Raw genomic sequence first — 17490 nt, forward strand, 5'->3', positions numbered from 1 at the left:
TGGAAAGTAATTTGGTGCTTTTCTATGACGAACTCTGAGGTGAAGATATATGAAAATCAAAGGATACTTTATGCTGAATAAATGTGAGTTTCCCTGAGCTATTGATATGAAGTAATGTGAAGTCTTTGTGTAAACATTTTTGAGAAAATGTGACTTTTCTCATGGCATAATGTCTAAGAAAAATGTAAATTTTTTGTGTCAGAATTTCTTGAAGAAATGAAAATTTTCTATGGTAGATAATCTGAACGAGTTCCTTATGGAATATAAGATGATATTTATGGAATTTACTATGACTCGGATTGATGGTATTTCCTAAGATTAAGATAATGAATTTGGAGGACTTCACATGGAATCTTGGAGGTTGGACTCTTGTATTGGTCTTGAGTCTTGAATTTCTCACTTTGATCTGATTCTATAAGAAGATAAGTTAGTTAAGTTTTCTCCCTTGTGGGGTTTTCCCCTCGCTTATAGCCTATATCCTTGTGTTATTTGTCTCTTGTGATTCTCATGTTTTGTACTTTTGGTAATTGCTTGATGAAAGAGGAGAATATAAATTTAATAAATAAGGAAACAAATTCAAAATTAATTATCATGATAGAGAAATCAACCCTAATACTTGATCCCATTGATTTCTCAACACTCCATACTTATTTATGTCTTCTAGGCCAACTACATTGTTTTCCTTCACTTTTAAGCATTAAGAGTTGAGTTCTTCTTAATGTCTTGTTGTTCGTTTACGTGTTTTGATCTGTAGGAACTTTTCCTTTGGATACTTTCCCTTACAAATTTTAGAGTCCACAAAAACTATTCGCTATATTATTGGCTTCCCTAGTCACTCGTTTGTTTGGTTTCCTTCTTGACTTTCTCTTGCTTGAAATTTTAGTGAAGGAATATTTGTTCTATTTTTGTCTAAGTTTTATGGGGGATATCCTTGCACTTTTGGGACAATCCCTGAACACTGACCATAGTCATGACATTTCCTACACCAGACGGAGATTTCCTCACAATATAGTGTTTGGATACATTATTCCTCACAAGAGATAGTAATTGACTTTGGAGGAGCCCCTCCTACATTTATGAGAGCTAATATTTTTGCATATGATGTACAATGCCCTAGTTTTACTAGCTATGAAACCTAAGGTTCCAAGGGTGTTTCCAAAGCCTTACAAAATCTATTTTTCCCAAAATTATTGAGGAAGCACATAAATCTAGAGTTATGCTTATATGAAATCCTCTTTCTCAAGTTAGAACCCAGACGAATACCTCAAGCGGAATCCTCTGAAATTGAAAAAGTAGGATCTTTTTAAGATATTTCCTTTATATCCTCAATGCACGCAAGAAAGAGAAAACAAAGAAAACCTTAACTCCTAATTTCAAAATGATTTGACCTTTTATTATGCAAAATGTCTTGACCCACTCTGGAAGGACTTTTTCAAAACGCTAAATACCCATAAATTTTCTATTATTACTAGGTACTCTACATGCCACCCTAAATCCAATTAACTCTGGATATTAATACATGGTACTTTATATAACATCCTAGATCCATCTTAACTCTGAATCTATGAAGCACAGAGAAGGATCAAATCTCTCAAGGTGCAGACAACTTTTTCTAGTGCAAAACTTAAGGTTTTCACTAGGAAAGATTTAATCCCTCTCAATGCTTATAGATATAGAGTTATTATAGATCTATGATGGTTTATATTAATTATATATTTTTACATTTATATATTATATATTATCATTGCATTTTTATTTATCTCTCTCATCATTGTAAAATTAAAAAATAATATCTTCTAATGCTAAGTACCTCATCTTTCTTTTCAGTTTATCATTTTTCCATTTTATTTTATATTTTAAAATACCATCATTATATATATTAGAATAAGATAGTAAAAATAAAATAATGTGATAAAAAGTTTATATTTTAATTTTTTAAAACTTAATTAATATCTATAAAACTATTTAAAAACATTATTAACCTAAAAAACAACATTATGATGATGATGATGATGGTGGTTAACATTCACTGAGACCAAACTTTGGTCTATCGCACCTAAAGGAATGAATTATTTAGTTTGATTTAAGATTTTATTCCTATGTTCAAAAATATTGGAGAGAAGCCTCCCAAGCTCACTGTAATTTTGACAACATAAAAGGCTAGGAAGGTCAATATTGCAACAAAGATTTTGAAACTGAAATCTAATGTGGTTGTACCTGGGGCACTCTAAGACGAAGTAATTTTCATCCTTAATGTTCGTATTCTCACAAAGATGGTAGAACCATTCCATCCATGGTGTTTTAGGAACTGCGCAATGACCCCTTTCACTATCGAGCTCCGTTTCACTATGGAGCTCATGAGAGTTCGTTCTAATCTTGGCTATATTAATTTTCTTGTTTGAGTTGGTTAAAACAGAGAGATACTTTTGATATTCTAGGGTGGGGTTAATGACCTCCTTATAATATCTTAATTTTCTTTTAGCTGCTAAATCTTTCTCACACCACATTTTTTCTTTGAACTTAGAGGTAACAATATTTTTAATGTTGTTAATATTTTGGAATGCAACATTCTCCCAATGGTTTAACTAGGCCCTGGTGTCTTTATACCAACCTCGTTTGAGCCTTAGGTGGTTTTGGCTAGAATTTAAAGCTAGCTTAGGAAGTCTATGGTCTCCTATGTTATTGAGTTTGTGCTTGTACAACAGAAGCCTAGTCATAGCTAGGCTCTCCATAGGGGAAAGACCCACTTCTATAAGGAGAATAAGATAGAGTGTGTTGCTTTTAATTAAAAAAGTAAAGTTATAGAAACTTATTTAGATTAATAACTGAAAAAAATTATATATATATAGTCTACTATACACTAAAATTTTAAAATAATTTAATTATAGCATTAGAAAAGTTTGATATATTATTGTAAACTTTATATATTATTATTATATTTTTATATATTTCTCTCATTAATAAAATTAAAGAAAAAAATGCCTTAATACTAAGTCGTTCTGATTTTCTTGTTAATTTATTATTTTTAATTTTATCTTAATTTTTAAAATACAATCCTTACGTATAATAAGTAATGTAAGAAAAGTAAAATAATGTACTAAATAATTTAGTTTTTAATGACACTAGAAAAAAATTATCATACAACATTAGGAAGAGTACTTGTCTGGACCATGGAGAATAACAAAACTTTAGCTCCAAATAAATGGTAATGATAATGGTCAATTGACATTTGCATACTCCCTGTGGTATAACTTTGAGGATTGAAAAATTGAGATATGTAGAAGGGAATGGAACAATGGAAGGACATAACATTGTGTATAAAATCTATGCAAAGACCTATAGTTGTGATACTAGTAGCATTTACCTAAAATAAAGATGAATTTCATCAAAGAAGTTGACTTGTTTATGAATTCTAGACACACACATTCGATATTATTATGTGGAGAAATATTCAAAACCTATTAACTGTGCAATTAAGATCAGTATAAATGGATAAGTGTGATTAGTACTTGAGGAAGGAGGTTGGAAGTCCTGTGAATCATCTTTATTAACAAGAAATATGAAGCAACTGATAAAATTGAAAAATAATAATTCTAGGAGTATAGAAGTCATGTGAAGGAGCCCATTATGATACAAATTAAAAGGATATCAATATTCCAAATAAATTTATGTTGGAAGATATCTTGTGGAATAGAACAAGATTTCTTAAGAAAAACAAAATTACTATGGCTATGGTATGGTGGAAAGGACTGAAATTCCATAGAAGTAACCAAAATCATCACTAGAATCTAAGCCGAATTACCTATCAAGCATGATAAAGCATATCTTCTAAAACAAATTATCAAGAAAAATATAGTAAGGATCGTGATCTAGGAATTTGAAGTTTTTGGAGTTCATCTATAAGGAACATATATATGAAATAGTTGTAATACCACTTCCATGAAGCTGATATACTTGATATTAAAGCTTGAAAAGTGAAAGACATCTTTGTGTTTCAAGGACAAAGGACAAAGATCTATATTCAACCTTTTGAATATTACTTGAGACCTGAAGTGTATGGAAAGAACTAAATAAAGTGTAAGTAGCCTATTATCATACTAAAGACAATCATGGAGATCGTGTAAAATTATTAAGGGGTATGTACAAAGTATGTTCATTTGCAGTCAAATAGTGATACTAAGATAATGATCCCTTGAAAATCGGTAATTTTTATAGAGAGGGTGGCCTATTTTTAGAAATCATTAGCATTTGAAGTCTTTCCTTGACTAGGAATGAAATTATTTTTTTATAGAAAACTTGCTAATGATACTTATACGCTTTATGTATATATATAACTCTCCATTTGTAAGTTAAAAAGACCTTGAAGACTTTTGGAATTTAGGATTTGTGAACACTAGCATAGTTTGTATCAAAAGGAACCCTAGGAATAGAACATTAGCTAATCATGTCCATTATTAGAGGTAGACCTAACCCTTGATGTTTAATGTGGGAAAAAGGTTTCTAAACAGGTCCAAGATTAAGAACGAGGTAGTTCTTCTCAAGAGATAAGTACTCTATATATTTTCTTGTTTATTATCTTTGTTCCTTGTCCTTTTTTTTTCTTTCATGGTCTTAGGTTGTGGGTCACAACAATATTTATATAAAATTTTGACTAGAAGAAGGAAAAAGTGGAAGAACATAGAAAGCCATGAAGATGAAGGGAGTGTTTGAAGCTTGAATACAAAATATTCGATTAGAGGTAAAGAAGTTGACTTACCTTAGATGGAAAGAGGGAGTTGTAAATACCTTGATGGATACGATATTAATAAAATATTGAAACACATTTATTAGCGATTAAAAGTTGAATAACATGAAGAATAACTATGTTGCAATATGAATACAGCCCTTACAAAGGAATGTTAACCTCAGAGGGATCAAGCAACAAGAATTTGATATGAAGAATCCCATACCTTGACTAGAGGTTATTGTGATTTTGGAAACTCAAATGATGACGAGATATGGTTTGGCTCCACGAAAGGACATTTTTGTAGAAGAATGTGAAGAGGCTAGAAAGATAGCAATCGAGGTAACTTGTTTCATGATATTATATCAAAAAAAATTGATTTGATTCAAAAGCACTCGGATTTTGTGGATGGCACTCATGATTACTTAGAAGAGCATGAGGGTATAACTATGTTATAGAAGAAAGAAGACATGTGCTAGCAGTTGTAAGGAAGATTGGCTCCTTAAGGATAGTAGATGAACCATTTTATGGAAAAGTTGTATGAATATTATGCAGATTCAAGAATGTAGAAGTTAAATATGATGAGATGCTACTAGGAGTCAATAATCTGTGCAAGCTACGGGTAAGATTTCCATGGAAGAATAAGTAGGCGATGAATGAGGAAAGTTAAGGCTTGTTGTTATGTATCCCCAGTTGATAGGGAGTAAGGATCTCCTCCTTGGTTGAGAGGGAGTAAGGATATCCTCCCTAGTTGAGAGGGAATGATGAGGAACACCGTATTCTCCATGTGTCATGCATTAGGCTAGGAATAACCATGGGGACTTCACTGGGGTAGCGATACCATACCACATGGGTTCATATTAGGGGATATATATTGAGGAAAAGATGACATAATATATTTAGTGTATAATACGGGATAAAGGGTTTTTATATTGGTGGATATAAAAAATGAAGCTCAAAGTTAATGGAAAAAGATAAAGGGGTGTAAAAAATGTTAATGCAAAGATGGATACCTACAATATCTACTAAAAGTAGGGTTTTTTTTAATTGGGAAGGTGTATTTGTAGGGGGTTAAATAATGTGATGTTTAGAGGTATTTTCCATTATGTACTCAAATTAAGGATATGCCATGAACACATGTGCTATGTTAGAGGTTCATTAAGTGAATCCCTCGTGGGACTAACAATCATAAGTATAGTAAAAACACCGATAGGAGGAATGGAGGATTGGATTATTTGGGACTGATAATCCTAGAGGATTGAGAATATAAGATAGGATTAGTCCCCAGGACTAATACTCTTTGAGCATAGGGTAGGATATCCAAGATAAGAGTAGTCAAGGAGGACCAATATTATTTCAGGACTAGAAATCCAAGATAAAAACAATCCTATAAGGACATACTTGGTGAACATCTCAATGGGGTATGTTCCTTGAAAGACAGTTGTGGTGGTGTCAAAACGTATGCCTCCCAACATTGTGTTCTAATCTAATGGAGAGTTCGAGCTTGTCAGTCAAGGCCTTGATATTTTGTAATTGACAATGTTGATTATGATGTTGATGTTTGATGATGCTTATTAATATGAAGTCTTCTTATGAGAATATTTCAATTTGATAGTATCCGTCTATCATGTTTTGTAATTATGAATACCTTCGGAGTTAAGATGGAGTGTTGAAAAGTGTAAATAGGTTCAGTCTTCATAATTATCTTGTATAATTATGTATTTTATTTAAAAAGAAAAAATAAGACGAAGGAATAAAAAGAAATTATTATTAGTATTATTAGTTAAGCATGTTCTTCATTCTTTTAGGATTTATTAATTCAAAGATTCAAAGTCATATTTGGACTTCTTGTAAAGGAAAAGGAAAAAATATTTTCAAAAATGTAATTTGGGTTAACGCACCTCATGAAGCCAAGTTGGCCCTCCTCGATGACAATTTGGATCACTCAATAGGTGTGTCTTTTCGCAGGTGCAAAAAAATATATATTGGGATACATCCTCCACCGAAATGGAAAGTAATTTGGTGCTTTTCTATGACGAACTCTGAGGTGAAGATATATGAAAATCAAAGGATACTTTATGCTGAATAAATGTGAGTTTCCCTGAGCTATTGATATGAAGTAATGTGAAGTCTTTGTGTAAACATTTTTGAGAAAATGTGACTTTTCTCATGGCATAATGTCTAAGAAAAATGTAAATTTTTTGTGTCAGAATTTCTTGAAGAAATGAAAATTTTCTATGGTAGATAATCTGAACGAGTTCCTTATGGAATATAAGATGATATTTATGGAATTTACTATGACTCGGATTGATGGTATTTCCTAAGATTAAGATAATGAATTTGGAGGACTTCACATGGAATCTTGGAGGTTGGACTCTTGTATTGGTCTTGAGTCTTGAATTTCTCACTTTGATCTGATTCTATAAGAAGATAAGTTAGTTAAGTTTTCTCCCTTGTGGGGTTTTCCCCTCGCTTATAGCCTATATCCTTGTGTTATTTGTTTCTTGTGATTCTCATGTTTTGTACTTTTGGTAATTGCTTGATGAAAGAGGAGAATATAAATTTAATAAATAAGGAAACAAATTCAAAATTAATTATCATGATAGAGAAATCAACCCTAATACTTGATCCCATTGATTTCTCAACACTCCATACTTATTTATGTCTTCTAGGCCAACTACATTGTTTTCCTTCACTTTTAAGCATTAAGAGTTGAGTTCTTCTTAATGTCTTGTTGTTCGTTTACGTGTTTTGATCTGTAGGAACTTTTCCTTTGGATACTTTCCCTTACAAATTTTAGAGTCCACAAAAACTATTCGCTATATTATTGGCTTCCCTAGTCACTCGTTTGTTTGGTTTCCTTCTTGACTTTCTCTTGCTTGAAATTTTAGTGAAGGAATATTTGTTCTATTTTTGTCTAAGTTTTATGGGGGATATCCTTGCACTTTTGGGACAATCCCTGAACACTGACCATAGTCATGACATTTCCTACACCAGAAGGAGATTTCCTCACAATATAGTGTTTGGATACATTATTCCTCACAAGAGATAGTAATTGACTTTGGAGGAGCCCCTCCTACATTTATGAGAGCTAATATTTTTGCATATGATGTACAATGCCCTAGTTTTACTAGCTATGAAACCTAAGGTTCCAAGGGTGTTTCCAAAGCCTTACAAAATCTATTTTTCCCAAAATTATTGAGGAAGCACATAAATCTAGAGTTATGCTTATATGAAATCCTCTTTCTCAAGTTAGAACCCAGACGAATACCTCAAGCAGAATCCTCTGAAATTGAAAAAGTAGGATCTTTTTAAGATATTTCCTTTATATCCTCAATGCACGCAAGAAAGAGAAAACAAAGAAAACCTTAACTCCTAATTTCAAAATGATTTGACCTTTTATTATGCAAAAGGTCTTGACCCACTCTGGAAGGACTTTTTCAAAACGCTAAATACCCATAAATTTTCTATTATTACTAGGTACTCTACATGCCACCCTAAATCCAATTAACTCTGGATATTAATACATGGTACTTTATATAACATCCTAGATCCATCTTAACTCTGAATCTATGAAGCACAGAGAAGGATCAAATCTCTCAAGGTGCAGACAACTTTTTCTAGTGCAAAACTTAAGGTTTTCACTAGGAAAGATTTAATCCCTCTCAATGCTTATAGATATAGAGTTATTATAGATCTATGATGGTTTATATTAATTATATATTTTTACATTTATATATTATATATTATATATTATCATTGCATTTTTATTTATCTCTCTCATCATTGTAAAATTAAAAAATAATATCTTCTAATGCTAAGTACCTCATCTTTCTTTTCAGTTTATCATTTTTCCATTTTATTTTATATTTTAAAATACCATCATTATATATATTAGAATAAGATAGTAAAAATAAAATAATGTGATAAAAAGTTTATATTTTAATTTTTTAAAACTTAATTAATATCTATAAAACTATTTAAAAACATTAATAACCTAAAAAACAACATTATGATGATGATGATGATGGTGGTTAACATTCACTGAGACCAAACTTTGGTCTATCGCACCTAAAGGAATGAATTATTTAGTTTGATTTAAGATTTTATTCCTATGTTCAAAAATATTGGAGAGAAGCCTCCCAAGCTCACTGTAATTTTGACAACATAAAAGGCTAGGAAGGTCAATATTGCAACAAAGATTTTGAAACTGAAATCTAATGTGGTTGTACCTGGGGCACTCTAAGACGAAGTGATTTTCATCCTTAATGTTCGTATTCTCACAAAGATGGTAGAACCATTCCATCCATGGTGTTTTAGGAACTGCGCAATGACCCCTTTCACTATCGAGCTCCGTTTCACTATGGAGCTCATGAGAGTTCGTTCTAATCTTGGCTATATTAATTTTCTTGTTTGAGTTGGTTAAAACAGAGAGATACTTTTGATATTCTAGGGTGGGGTTAATGACCTCCTTATAATATCTTAATTTTCTTTTAGCTGCTAAATCTTTCTCACACCACATTTTTTCTTTGAACTTAGAGGTAACAATATTTTTAATGTTGTTAATATTTTGGAATGCAACATTCTCCCAATGGTTTAACTAGGCCCTGGTGTCTTTATACCAACCTCGTTTGAGCCTTAGGTGGTTTTGGCTAGAATTTAAAGCTAGCTTAGGAAGTCTATGGTCTCCTATGTTATTGAGTTTGTGCTTGTACAACAGAAGCCTAGTCATAGCTAGGCTCTCCATAGGGGAAAGACCCACTTCTATAAGGAGAATAAGATAGAGTGTGTTGCTTTTAATTAAAAAATTAAAGTTATAAAAACTTATTTAGATTAATAACTGAAAAAAATTATATATATATAGTCTACTATACAATAAAATTTTAAAATAATTTAATTATAGAATTAGAAAAGTTTGATATATTATTGTAAACTTTATATATTTTTATATATTTCTCTCATTAATAAAATTAAAGAAAAAAATGCCTTAATACTAAGTCGTTCTGATTTTCTTGTTAATTTATTATTTTTAATTTTATCTTAATTTTTAAAATACAATCCTTACGTATAATAAGTAATGTAAGAAAAGTAAAATAATGTACTAAATAATTTAGTTTTTAATGACTCTATTAATATCGATAAACCTTTTGAAAATATTAATAATTTAAACAAAATAATATTATAAAATCTTATTTACATTAATAATTAAAAAATAATTTTCCTACTCAACAATTTTACATTTAAATTTATAAATATTTTAAGATGAAGTTAATCTATTTCATTATTGGTAAAGTGAAACAATATACATATAAACTAAACCTAAAAAACCAAAAATTAACCAACATAGTGACAATGAAATTTGACCGAAGTTATGAATCATATATATAGTTATATATTTATATTTATTTCTTTTAAATATAAAATTAAAGTTCTCTGATATTATGTTACGTTCATCTGATAATTATTTTTAATTTATCAATTTTTAATTTTAGATTATGTTTTAAAATAAAATAATTACATAAAATAATGTAGAAAAAATAAAATAATATAGTAAAAAAATTATATTTCAAATTTTAATGGATTTATTAATATTTAAAAAATTATTTGAAAACATCAATAACTTAAAAACAATATTATAAAATTTTATTTATATTAATAAATAAATAAATCAATCAAACTTTATAATTTTATTTTTAGATTTTCAAATCTATATATATAATTTCTGAATCAAAAATTTAAAAACTTTTAAATGTCAATTTAATCATAAAGTGTAAGTTAATTAATATAGTCACTGGAAATTTGAATTATAATGATGAGTTTGGTTTTGCCCTTCTTTCTTGGTTTCTTTTTATGTAAGATTGTGTTGTGAGAGAAGCATATGCATATATATATATAGTTATAATTTTAACAATTGATTCATGGAGATTTAAATATTATAATTATATATAGAAGTTTAAAGAATGCTATTTTAACTTTTATTTGATAGTAAGTACAATTTATATGAAATTGAGATTTCAATATCACCTTAAATGGGATTTTATATAATGTCTTCATTGTAAAATTAAGTTTCATTGTGAAATTTAGACATTTTCTAAACCAGTTGATGCCATATATTATTCTGTTGGCTTATGAATGTTGGTAGACTTTCGCTTAAGCATGTTGTCACCTTTGACAGTTGAGATAAAGTCTTCAGAATCATCCTCACTAAATATAAATCGGCAGATAAAAAAAGAGTTATCAGGTTATTGATCTCAATCCAGTTACATCTAAGATCTTTCTTTACGTTCCATTCTTTCATTAATTTTTGTACTTTCTGAATGCCATCCAACCTGCCAACTGCTGCAAATACAAAAAAAAAAAAAAAGTTATCAAGTTATGGATCTCAATCCAGTTCAGTGGTTAAATTTGACGCCGGTATACCTGTTTTTCGCTTTTTCACACGTTAGGTGATTGTCAAATAATTTTTTAAAGGGTCATATTGACGGGCGTACTTAAAATTGACCAGTTTTAATTTATATATATATATATATATATTATACTTCAGTGACGACACTCCGCACTACCCTCGCTGTCTCTGGTGAGTGGTGACTTCGTCCTTAATGCGTCCACAGTCCAGTCCAATATCAATAGTCGAGACTCGATAGCATGAAATGATGGAAATGTTACAATGTACATAGTTAAAGCTTGCCGGACGAAGCGATAAATTTCAGTGTTAAGTGTGAATGTTATAAGCCTTTCTATTCAGCATGCGTTAATTGGGTTAGTGAGTAGTGACTTCCCAGCTAGTAACTACAAGCCTACCAATTATGTTCACAGCTTACTTTGGTTCAAATTTCAAATTCTAATTATGTTTAGTGTTTAAATTTCAAATTCTAATTATGTTTAGTCGAAGGTTGTGGAAGGCTATAAACTCTGGAGGCTCAAACTTAGCAGACCATTGCCAAAGTTTGAGAACAAGTATGTGTTTGGTGGTTTTAAGCTTCTTGCCGGTAGATTTTCATTTAGCTAGAGATAGGTGGTTTCTGCCCTTGATTCTTTTGTGATTTTGTCTAAAAATTTTTAGATATATAATGCAATATCGAAATAGTGGTTCCATTGAATACACTTATAGTGATTTCTTTTAAAATTAATTAAACATGATTTTAATATATGAATAGAATTACCCGGATGCGGGTGATTCATATCATAGTTAATGAGGTCATTTATGAACGCCGGCATAGTGTCCTGAAGTCTGAAGCAGAGCGCTCATCTCCAGGTTAGCGCAAGGCCCAAGCGGGTTCACATTATGCGTATTCAAATCATCATGCAGGTTGATTTAATGCTCCTCCTTGATAGATACATGGTCCAGATGGTTTTAATCAGGCAGTTCGCAGCCCTTCCATTCACGGTTTTCTCTTCGGCTTTTTGCTGCGGTCCATCCCTTCTGAAGCATCCTCGCAGAAGATACACCTCTGCTATCAGTGACAAGCTCAGGCCTATTCAGGCGCTTGACTTCCACTGCTATTCCCCCTCCGGCTGGCCCTGCTCAGGGCATGCGAGCTCTATTCTCTGCTGTTTGTTTCGCCCCGGTGCTCCTACTTGTTCCATTATTCTTTGGTTCTACAGAATAGCCATGGTCCGGCAAAGATTGCTGAGCCGTCGTGGCGGGAGCCGAGGAGGAGGAGGTCGCAGGCGATCTCAGACTTCTCATCCCGCCCCCCAAGCTATGACGCCCCCGTCTAGTCCCTCCCACAGACCACTCCCGTATCATGCTTTTCAGAACTTCCATTTCAGGTTCCAGAGCAGTTTAATCAGGCCTATCATATCTGCTAACATTTCCATTATTTTCACGAAGGAGGAGTCTTTTATCCTCGTCTCTACAAGCGACATGGAGGAATCTTCTCAGGAAGGTCTCAGAATCGTGGGTAGCCATGGCGCAGAGCAACAGCAGGGAAATATTAGTCAGACAAGCAAGCAGGGTGGATTGCAGGCAGCGGATAAGGGAATTGAAGGCAGTTCGAGCAGTGCTCCTCAAAATGTGCAGCCAGGTGGTAGCATCCATGGCGCGTTGGCATCGGTGGAAGATGACGGAAGTTCAAGCAATTCTCCTCAGGTTCTGAATCCCCCACGTGGGGAGGGCGAGGCAGAGCATGGTGAAGATATATGATATGGCAACGAGTGTCTGGTGGAGGAAGTGCAGCCGGACCAAGATAAGCACATATGGTGACTCTTGTTTGCCTTCTAAGGTCTCTTTTTGGTTGTTTTTGGGTTCAATGTTTATATGGTGTTGTCTGTGCCGGCAGGAGGTTTTTACTCTGGTTTTGTCTATGCACTTATGGTTTGGAAGTTGGAAAATCTTACTCCAACTTGGATGCATGCTCACTGTAAATGGTCTCCCCAAATATGGGATAGTTCTGCCAGTTTTGAAAGCATGCAGGTCCTCTCTGTTGAGGCTCAGTCCTCCTTGTAATTTTACTGTTACTTTAATAGATTTAGCATTTACTGAGAAAAAATAAATATATATGAATAGAATTAATATTTCACATATTTGTAGTTTAGTCATGAGATATCTGGGAAATACTCTTCCTTCCACCATTCTTTGAACTTCATAACATAAATCTAGATGTCTTTCACTGGTGATGCCCTTTACCCTATTCTTTGTCAGCTTTCTTATGTAGTGTATACAATTTAAAAGTAGGTTGCTAAATTGTTTTTCACTATCAGGGCTATAGTGTCACAGACAAATGCTTCTTGCAGACTGCAGAAATAAATTTCCATCATCTTGACAACTACTGAATTAATTCTAAAATCCTCATTCATTGCACCGTTCCATTGCGATATTGTGAAAGTTTATGGATTGAGAAACATGTTTGCCTAAAAGAGATCCTACTTCTATTAGGTAGTATTCCTTACACTTAGCTTAACAAACCAACGTAAATTTCTATAACACTATGGGGCTCTATGACACCTCACTAAATGTTTGTTTCAATTAAGGCACTAAAACCCATTAACGGATTTGTGTTGCTGCTAAAATTCATTTAGTTGAAATTTGAAACCATGATCCTCGATAAAACAAAGAATAATACAAAATAGAGAATATCCCTTATGTCCTGCAGCCATTCAACAAATAAATCAAATAAATCCATCGTAGATAAATATCAACATTTTAGCCATCACTTGTTGAGTTTGGTATTTTTTTCCCTATTATCAAATCTAAGATGTGACTTATTACACAAGAGTTTAATCATTCCAGTCTTGAGCCGAGAAGATGAGATAATATTATAAACTTGAAAAGTTTTGGATTATTCAATAAATATCAAAAAAAATTCTTAAATATTTTTGTTTTCTTTTTGGAAATTTGGTAATACTTTTTTTTTAATTGTGATTTTTTTTTATCGTTTTAAACTTTTTCTCAAAAAATATGTGAAACACTTATTTTTATATATTATATATTTTACATTTATAGTTAATTAAAATTTTAAAAAAATACAAAACAAAGAATAATTAGACTACGTTATTTAATGAAGGAATCGTATTACAGTGGACGGTGCTATAAAGGATTTGGGTTGGGCAATAATTAAGTATGGAATCAATGCCAATAGTTATTAGTTGTCTCTTTTAGTAAATACTTATATCACATAATTTGCATTAATGACTTTGAGTTTGGTTTTTTTCCATAATTTGCATGAATGACTTTGAGTTTGGTTTTTTCCCTATTATCTAATCTAGGATGTAGTGTGGAGCCTAAAAAATGAAATGAGATGATAAGTGTGAGAGGTTTTAGATTATTTAATTAATATCATAAAAATTTATTAGATATTTTTTTTTTTGAGAAATTCCATAATATATTTTTTAAAATTTGTAATTTTTTTTAATTTTAAACATTTTTTTGGAAAAAAATTTAAAAAATAAAACAATATAATTTTATATATTGTATATCTTAAATTTACAAATACATTAAATGAAACCTGTACAAATAAATATTAAAATTCACCATTTAAAAATAAAACGGTCATGAAGAAAATTCTTTGATGAGTAAGAACAACCGTCAAATTTAACCCCTAATCCAGCTACATCTAGGCTCTTTCTTTACGTTCCATTCTTTCATTAATTTTGTACTTTCTGAATGCCATCCAACCTGCCAACTGCTGCATATATGCTAAGGAATTGGAAATAATTGTTAGACTATTAATCGCGGGGCTGTCTGCAACTGTTACAAATCTTCTTTTTATGACGGTTAGTTGGTGACAAAAGTTAATAGTTAATAGATTTAAGTAAACAATAAATTACAGTCCGTGAAATTTACTATTGAATCTCGAATTGGGTTTAAGTATAAACAACTCTATATTAAATGTAATCTATAAGCTCACTGTGTGGGTCTTCATTTCTGTTTTGGTATTGAAGCTCAGGTGAGTTGTGAGGAGACAGAGCTGAAGTGAGTTGTGAGGAGAGGCCGAGTGGGAAATAGATGGTGAGGTCTTGTGCGAGTGCAATTCTGTGTGGCGTTGTCAGAGCCAGTTGAGATCAGACCGGGAGAAGTGTTTTGTAGTTGTGTGAGTTTGAGCTGACGATTTCAGCAAAGTTTTGAAGTTGTGTGTTATCGTGAGACTATTGGGTCGTAACTGGTGGAGCGTGATCTCGCAGTGGTGGTGGAACCTGGACGAGGTGCAGGTTACTGTGTGAACGCTGAGGAATTACTATTTGTGAGAGATGAGTGTTACCTCATATACGTGTTGTAGTATCAGTACTGTGCGATTCATCCAAATTACCAGTTGTGTGTTGGGTGTGTGGGGCCACATAAAAGCGCTGAGTCACCTGTGGAGCTGGCCAGAGCATTGTGCCGCCATAAAGTGGCCCTTTGAAGCTTCCCGCCGCCGTGTGGAGTTGGTGTCAATGTGGAGTTGAATCAGCAGAACGTTGTGCCGAGCGTGAAGCTGTGTTTATGTGACTTTTCACCTTTGAAGTTTGTATGTTTGATCATTGCTGATAGCACACCCGGTTATCCGTAAAGAGGAATCTACGTCACCATTTGAAGGTCAACGGGAGGAGCGCACCATCTCTGTTAGGTGGAGCCATACTGAGCTCTTTGGGGCTACCGAATAAGGGATCCCATTCAATAAAAATTTGCATCAATATATTTGAGCAACAGAAAAAAATGAAAGCCCTGTTACTGTTGTTGTAAATTTAGTTTAGTTGAAATTGGGACCAGTAGAGAGTTTAAGTTTAGGTCTTGATTAAAGGAAGGTGTTAGATTATTAATCACGAAGTTGTTTGTAATTATTCATGTGACGGAAAACCTTGTTTTCATGATGGATAGAAAACCCTGTTTCCATGAGGGTTAGTGGTGACAAAAATCAATAATCAATAAATAAATAAAAAATTACAATCAGTAAAATCCACTATTAAATCTCGAGCTGAATTTAAGTATAAATAAACCAATGTTGAAAGTAATCTATAAGCTCACTTTGTGAGTCTTTATTTTTGTTAATAATGTGCATGATTGTAAAGAGAATTTTGGCGAAAATCACATGAGGAAAGATCTTTGTCATCCGGACAAGTTGAAGAAACAGATCCAGCTTAGCATGTTAAATACTCTGAACAGAGACTCCAACTGCTAAATCCATCAATGCCTAATTTTGACCTAAGATCCATAGATCAAATTACTATTCATTAATTTAATATTATTATTATTTTTAATATTAATGTGCATGATTCTTTTGGTTCCAACTCAGTAATGTATCCTACAATATGTTCTACAATGTTTATATTATTATAAACCTTACAGGCACTAAGCGAAGATGCTACAACGACAACGCTAGCTTTTATGGGTATTTTGTCAATAAATTCTTTAGCTTTATCGAAACGACGAACATGACCAAAAAGGTCAGCCATGCAACAATAATGGTCTATTGTATGTGTGATGACATGGTATTGATTCATAGCGTCAAAAATATCACCAACCATCATCCGCTAAACCAGAATGACAACACATGTAGAAAGAACACCAATGAAAGTTACATAAATTGGCTTTTGACTGGATGGCTGCATTAGTCCAATGAACCGAAGAGCCACTTTTCCCTGACCATGCATGGCATAACCTACAATCATTGCATTCGACGAGACCGTGTTTTTTACCCCAAAAAAAAAAAAAATTGTGTATCCATTATGCTCCCACATTTGGCATACATGTTAACACAGGAACTTCCCATAGAAATATTAGATCGCAACCCACTTCTAATAATTACATCGTGCGCCTGCTTCCTGTCTCCCAAAGCTACCAAGTTAAAGCATGCTGAGAGAACACTGGCAAATGTATCTCAATTTAATTTCATTCTTGTCAGTTGCATTTGCTGAAACAACTTTAGGCTCTCATCAAAAACCTGATTTTGTGCAATTTAATTTCATTCTTGTGAGTTGCATTTGCTGAAACAACTTTAGGCTCTCATCAAAAAGCTCATTTTGTGCATACCCTTCCGATGGATCTCTTTGCTATGCTCAAGAGCACCCAAGTTGGTGCAAGCTGGGAGGAAAAACAACCTAGGTGAACTTGCTCGGTTAGATTTCATACTGCTCCATCTGGTAAAGCAATTTTGAGGCCTCTTTCTCTTGCCTTTTTTTTTTAATTACTCCAGCATTAAGAATAGTCCAAATTTCGAGTTTAAGTTAACTAGTGTTAATGTAAGTTAACTAAGTCTGGTATGTGTGAATTGAATTTAATCTTATTTTTGGAAAAGTCAAATATAATGTATTTAAGTTAAAGTTATTTTGGGTGAATCAAATCAATTTTC

This window comes from Pinus tabuliformis, chromosome 1_1 (assembly GCF_031772625.1).
Source record: "Pinus tabuliformis cultivar Carrire ecotype Pingquan chromosome 1_1, CPIR1, whole genome shotgun sequence".
Classification (NCBI taxonomy): domain Eukaryota; kingdom Viridiplantae; phylum Streptophyta; class Pinopsida; order Pinales; family Pinaceae; genus Pinus; species Pinus tabuliformis.